General features: G+C 44.3%; 2 pseudogenes; both read right to left on the reverse strand.

The window, feature by feature from the left end:
- Positions 1–2,228: 2,228 nt before the first annotated feature.
- On the reverse strand, positions 2,229–2,644 carry LOC123160192 (peroxidase 2-like; annotated as a pseudogene).
- A 1,165-nt stretch (positions 2,645–3,809) lies between these two features.
- On the reverse strand, positions 3,810–7,156 carry LOC123191046 (BRCA1-associated RING domain protein 1-like; annotated as a pseudogene).
- Between the last annotated feature and the right edge of the window lie 342 nt (positions 7,157–7,498).

Here is a 7,498-nt window from a genome sequence, read left to right on the forward strand (position 1 = left end):
CCCACATGTAAGGTGCTAGCGCTTCTGAAAGACTATGTCTCGGTCATCCGTTTCTCAAACACCATGTAGTGCGAGAAAACAAACGGAGGCGATCGAGTCATGTGGGGAAAAGTGCGCAAACCTCTGCAGAGTGTATAAACTAATCATGATTAGCTGTGTCCCCGGTTATGGACAACTTGAGTATCTAGTACTTGAATATCATGTGAATCTCAACATGTTACTTCTAATTAATGTTGTTGGGTTTTAATTGTTCACTTAATTGGGATTAAGAATGCTGTCAACCATTCTCAATGTTTCACAACCACCATGATAGTTAAATAAATTTATTCCTTTGCAGTAGGGAAAAACTGGTTTTACGCAAAAACTGTAACCATAGAGCTTTCCGCCAGCCATATATGCATATAGTATAGCTGTTTCATTCCATTACTCTCTATGTGTTACTTTGCCAGCATATTCCATGTGCTGACCCGTTTTCGGGCTGCAACTTTCATGTTGCAGACTTTTCAGACGACGAGTAAGGTGCTTTTAGGTCGTGGTTCTATACTCAGTGATGCCGTTGGAGTTGATGGACCCATTTATTTTCCAAGTCTTCCGCTGTTATCGACACTAGATGGCCTTAAGCCATTTTTATTGTAATAAGTTCTCTTTGAGACAACGATGTAATAAGTGTGTGATTGCCACTCTGCTATAAATCCTTCGATGTACTGTGTGGTGTCAGCATTACTGATCCAGGGATGACACCCGAGCACAGTAGACTTGATCCATTCGGGTCGGGTCGCCACATGTTTGTCCTCGGAGTGATCTCCGTTGGGATGGTACCCAGGTGCTCCGTGAAGGTATAAGGGATGGGAAGTAAATCCAACTTCCTCATGGAAGTAGACAACATTCGTCGGCCTCCCTCGACACCTCTTGAAGGTGTTGCCTTCTGCTACATCCTTGCCCTTGGAGCAGCTCCCCTCAACAACATTGCCAAAGGCCAACCTGCCGGCAGGGCACTTCAATGAAGAACATAGGACCAATGTTCAAGGAAATGGTGATGTGCATAGAGTATAGGATCATGGCAATGTGCATGTGAACGGTGATGTGTAGGATCATAACAATATGCATGTTAATGGTGATGATCTTCACTTTATGCTGTCATGTAGAAGGGGAGAGCTGGTATGAGGATTAGAACTACAATGTTTAGAACCAACCCTCGTATCAACGATCACCCGAATACATGGACTGCACCTCAATAAAGATTATTGATCAACACAGTACCACATCTAAGCCTAAATCACACCAATCTCCCTCCCCCCCTCCCGCCCCCCACAAATCGAACTAATCTAAGCCCGAATCAGATTGATCTTCCCCCAAATAGAACAGATCTCCCCCCAAATCTAACCCTAAATAAAGCCCTAAGCCGACACCCAAATCAAGACCTAACTCGAGCCCTATGAAACCCTAAATCGAAACCAAATCAGGTAGGGGGAAGGGCTTACCGCCATTGATGAACTGGAGCTGAAGCGCTCACGGATGGTCATCACCGGTGGTCGCTGTCCAGATCTTCCCACCTTCGGTGCTCGCCATCCAAATTTTCAAGCCGCCGATGCTCGTTGCGAGAGAGTGACAGTGAAGACAAGGGAGAGTGAGCAGTGAGGGGATTTATGGCGGGCCTTCAGGGAAAACCGCACCGTCTCCTACTCATCCACATGTGTGCAGCCGTGTGCCCTCGCATTCGCTCAGGCTGGCTCGCTGGAAACGGTCAATTCAGCCGTTCCTCCAGAGCAGGCTCTCGACTGCTTTGAGAAGCGTGCTATGCAAGCCTAGCCGACCACGCATGTATCCAAACAGGGCAAATTTAGTCCCCCATGGCCTGGCTAGGTGTTATACGAGCAACCAATCATGCCCTTAAGTTTTCACAATTTGTGTATTTTCCGGTACTTTGATTTGCACCTGCATTCATGTTTTCCTATTTCCGCATTTTTTAAAATAATCTTAAGAATAAAAGAGGCCCTGAAAGATGAAAATCAATCTAAGATGTCCAATTTAAATCCTTTATCTAATACTTTAAGAATACATAATACAAACTGCAACACCAATAAGCAGCCAAAGAATTTGGACACAGTCAAAACAACCAATTGCATGCATAACTTTCTAACAAAAATCACAAGTAGGTGACCTCAGACAGTGCAAAAACTAAAGCGCACAAACAAATTAACGCGACACCGTGATGATTCATGGATTGATTAGTGGTTGACATCCCTGCACTTCGTCCTGATTTCGCCTTTTTTTTTTGAAATGGAGGAGGACCCCGGCCTCTGCATCCTGATTTCGCCTTGGTAGCCGGTCTTCACTTCGATGGCTCCCAGCTTGACCATGGCCTTGTTAAACTTCTGCTCCCACTGCCCGGGGATGTTGGCACTGTCGCGCACCATCTGCGTCATCGCCAGCGTTGTAAGAAGGGCGGCGTCCGACGTGAACAACACCTTGTGGGCGAGGACATTCTTGTAGACGAAATTCTCACCTCGTCCCTCACGATGGCCTCCACGCGGGGGCATGTCTTCTTGTAGTAACCCACGTCCAGGCCATTGCACCCCGCGGCCGCCAACAGCAGCAGCACGCATGCCAGGGCAACAGAAAGCTTAAGAGAAGCTAAGGCCATTGTCTGTCTTTTGTCTTCTCAAGCTAGCTCTTAGTGAATTTAGCCGATGTGTACCAGAGAGCGTGTGATTTTGATGTGGGCTATATATAGGAGCAGATGGGATGAGGTGATGGAATGTACTTTGTATGTGCACTTGATAAGATACCAACTTGACATTGTTAGTTAGATGATATGTGTTCATACACATATGCATGGCAACTAATGGAGTAATAATTGATCAGCATGCACTGATCTAGCTGATATAGAACATGGAGGCTGCTGGAATTAGCTTAATGTATAACCGTGTGTTTGTTTCTTCTTCTTTGAGTGTTTTTTCTCTCTTCTTTACAAACTCTTTGGGAACCGGCCGGTGGTTGACTAATCAAGAAGAGTATTTGTTTTGCTTCTGTTGGAGTATGCATAATGCATGTGTGCCTCCAGGCTCCAGCACACATGCTGACATGCAGGCGAGTCGTCGATCAGTTGAACGGAGATGCAATGTACACATCAACGGCAAAAACACCTCCGTGCTAATAATTAATGGTGGTTTGGCGTGGCTAATTTGGAGAAAGAAATAACAGGATTTTAAATGATCTGGCTGCCAGTTTCTCGCATCACTACCGATGAACTTGCCTCTTGAAAGTCAAAGGAGTTAGCTGGACAGGCGCAACGGAAATTTCTCTAGCGGATGGTTGCTGTATATATAGTTCCCTTTCCCTCAGACTTCAATCAGGTTTCTCTTCGCTTTGGTCGTAAACAAAACATAGAAAGAGCCCTAGATCGTCATTTTGAACAACAAAAGACAAAAGAAAGACCCAAGAGGAACAAAAAGGTAGAAGACGGCAGCAGGCCACGCGCCGATGGTTTAAGACTACACAGTTCAAATATATGCTGTTGCTGAATGTTTCAGTCAATGACAAACAAATATAACAGTCGTTGCAAAACAAGCACGTTCAGTATCGCCAAACACCCGTCCGGTGCAAGCGCTAGAAGAGAGGCCGGTAAACAAGTAAATCCAGCACCAAAGCAACAACAATGCATGACATCACCCTATAGTCTAATGGGTGAGTAGAGTATGCGATATTTGTGAAGTTTCGACAGGCCCCCTCACAACTCATGTGGGGGGATGAACCCCAAAAAGAAACTCCAGTAACACGAGCAAAAAGCATCGTCCGAAGCGCGCCCTTCACTCACATATATTCGTGAAAAGACCGTCCGGGTTCCAGGATCCGCGCGTCATAGGACAGGATAGCATCGTACAGCATCAGGTGGCTGATCACCTGTGCTCCTGATTTCCCATACTCGACGCACTCCTCTATCTGCTTCCGGTGGACACGATCGAAATACCGAGTGGAGTCCCTTGGAGGTCCGCCGTGGTAGATGAAGTACACCTTCCCGGGAAATCTGTTCCTGATCTCAGGTAACGAGTCTGGGCTGACTCCCTGGATCGCTAGCCCTCCACCAGCTGCTGTGAGATTCTGGAACTCCTCTAAGTCTTCAAAGTGCAGGTAGGCGCTGAAGCAGAAATTCAGTCCTGAGAACAGTTTTGGTGCCTGCAAACATCAAGCTTTATCATCATTTGGCTCTAGACAGGTGTTCCAAATATTGTTATTGTTCCAAATATTTCATTCATAAGATCCATGATTTTACACTGTTGAAGTGCATCATAAAATAAACACACTCTGGTGTATGGCACTCCAAAGCACCCCACTAGGGCAATTGCCACTTCAAAGAGAATTTGTAAAATACCACTGCAAAAGATAATTGCTTTGTTGAATGTGGATGCGATCAAACTAAGGAAATCTGTTTAGCACTTCAACTTAAAAAAAAGGATCTTGGAATATACTGACCAATTCTAAAAAAAAAATGATTCTAAAAAAAACTATCCACACAACACCTACACTAAAGATGCACTTATTAAGCTTTTGATGTGTCAAACAGCCTCTTATCGTAATTGTCATGTTATGTACTCTTTTTGTTGATGTATTTGGCCTCGTTGCCTTGCATCAACTCCAATAAAGATGGTTCTGTCCTGTGTGCAACATATTGATGCACAGGCAAAGGGTTTCAACCTCTTTTTCAAAAAAATAAACATTTTTACAGTTAGTTGCAGTGGGAAAAAATCAATTTTCTTTTTAACAAATTCCCTGAACATATGCATAAGACAAACTGCAATCAGTTTTCACTTCATATGTTTTTCTATATAGTGAATCTGTAGAGAAATGTTTACATACCCCTTCAGCAGCTCTAGCTCTTCCTTTCGTTGGTCCGGAAATTGATGTGTGCAAACCCCCATAGAATGTCATCTCGTAAGGAGTTTCCGGGTGTGGAATTCGTTGCACCAAGAAATCCACAATCCCTAAGACAGATATATGACGCGAACTGCTTCAGTGCAGGGATAAATAATATTCTCTGCTGATCTAGGATAAGTTTTAAATCATTGCGGATAAATGGAAGTGCAAATAGACCAGCAGCTTGTCGCGTTAAGAAGTATGTAGCATGAGCTTGGAGATAGTAAAATATTATCAATATAATAAAAACAAGGGGGGCGTAAGATGGGTTAACACTAACATCCGGCTCTGACAATCCATTTCCCATACAGTATCGCCATCAGGACCGAATATGATCTCACACATGCGGTATCGGTGTTTCTGCCCACAATAACATGAGTCACCTTTTTGTCCCAATCCTCAACCAAGGTTGAATTGGTCAAGGATGCAAATTCCTTCAAGGAATCCTGCATGACAAACACAAACAATTTTATCACAGCTCGGTATGGAACAAAATTAATTTAGAAAACTATCAAGTTATATATAATTTAAATTTGACGATAAAGTAGGATTGCGGCATTACTTAAGCTTGCCCGTAAACATGTTTGCTAGTATTGTTCAGATATATCCAAATGCTCTAAAAGGAAAGTATTGTTCGCTAGTATACTAGTATAGTCTGTTATACCTCTTCTGATGCACTTAAAGATATACCAAGCAAAACGCGTTGATTCACCAGGGTGCTAGACTGATTTTGTAGGTTTTGTTCTCTTCGGTAATTGGAAGAAATTCTTTCTTTCTCCGAACATTGGCTGCAATGATGAAGTACAGTGCAAATTATATTAGAATATTAATGAAGAATGATTGAACATCTGCTCAGTAACCTCCACCATGCGTACCCCTGAGACAAGGAAGAACTTGAGGTGTTCAGCTGATCTACTTGAAGGACGATGTCACTCTCCATTGTTGGTGAGCTCATATCATCACGCGGTGCATGATTGGGGCACCAAACATGGCGACCCTCCTTCAAAATCAAAACTAGACATGTCAGAACATCAGTACTGTTTATAAATGGATCAAGGACAAGGTATACTCAAAAGCTTACAACATCCCAGCGGCATTCTGGTATCATCATTGCACATGGGACATGATAAGTTTTGCGGCAGTGGCCGTAATAACAACCAAGCGCTGCTGCCCGAAGGTTGCATCTGCTGCATTCCCATCTTGAAGCACGCTTGATTTCATTCTCCACGTTCTTAGAAGTACCGCCACTGCTGGATTGCACTCTTGGGGCCCTTCACAAACATGGGTAAAGAATGAAAAGGATGGATGAATACTGTGTATGATGATTTTCTAAATAAATTAAATATGAAGAGTTAACCATGGTGTATAAATTAAATAAACTTACCAAACGATGCATTTCTCGTGGGCATAGACGGCGTTGGTAGGGTTTCCCTTGTCATTGGGAAAATCCTTCTATCGTGATACAGTACCATCGGACCATGACACTGACATAGGAAAAGTGAGCATTCTTTTAGTGCCGGTACAAATAAGAAGACTTCAACGGACATTTTTTTAGTTGATAATGTAATGATATGCAGCATATTACCGGCTCGCTGGTTCTGAATGAATGGCAGAAAATACATCCATCTTCAAATACGCCAACTGGTGTCTGAACTCTCCCCAACCCAGTAGCCCCTTTGTTGTCTTTCAACTTGACATGTTTCCCGGGACCCTTGCCTTTTCTGCAGGAAGGCAGTCGCTGCCCAGTGTTACTTGCATTAACACCTGTTGATGCACCTTCTGCATAAACAATTTAAACTAGTTAATTTCATAATTTGACAACGCTATCACAATAGCACCATACATACCATAATTAAACAACCCATGCTTACTACATTTACATCATACATAACATAATTAGGCATTGAACTAGTCCAAGCCCTGGTACTAAACCTATAGAACTGCATACTAGCTAGTCCAAGTGCCGAAGATAGATATCGAAGTCGTCATCCAATCCTAGGTTCGATGAGGAGATGGTGATTACCCCCCGGAAAGTGGGAGGTCGTCATCCAAGCCTAGGTTCGATGAGGAGATGGTGATTACCCCCCGGAAAGTGGGAGGGGCCGGCCTCGTTGTCGTTGGCAGTGGACCAACTGCATGGCATGTCGTCCTTGGACTCTGACTCGGCTAGCATCTCATCAAGCTCGTAAAATAATGGATTGCTCTCGACTTTGAGGCTATCGACCTCGGCAAGCTCGTGCATTACTGTGTGCTCGTCTCCATGGACCCAAAAAAGCTTGGCTCACCGCAAGGAGATCCGGCTCCTCCGTGATGAGCTTGGCTATCAACTCTGCGTCCAAGAGCTCAGAGTACAACTACTCCTGGGCCTTCCGGCTCTCGATCTCCTCATGGCGTGAGACAATTCAAATGGTGGGAGGGGCAAGTGCGGCCATGGTTGCGGTGTTGGCCCAAAGAAACGAATCGTGCCACCTCCTCAGCAGTGTTAAACATCCCCAACAACCGACGACCAAGTTCACTTTGTTGGATCTCCACCATGAGTTCCCCACGGTTGGCGCTAGCGTCGCGGTACTTCGGAGGTGGTGGT

Source organism: Triticum aestivum, chromosome 1A, assembly GCF_018294505.1.
Source record: "Triticum aestivum cultivar Chinese Spring chromosome 1A, IWGSC CS RefSeq v2.1, whole genome shotgun sequence".
Classification (NCBI taxonomy): Eukaryota; Viridiplantae; Streptophyta; class Magnoliopsida; order Poales; family Poaceae; genus Triticum; species Triticum aestivum.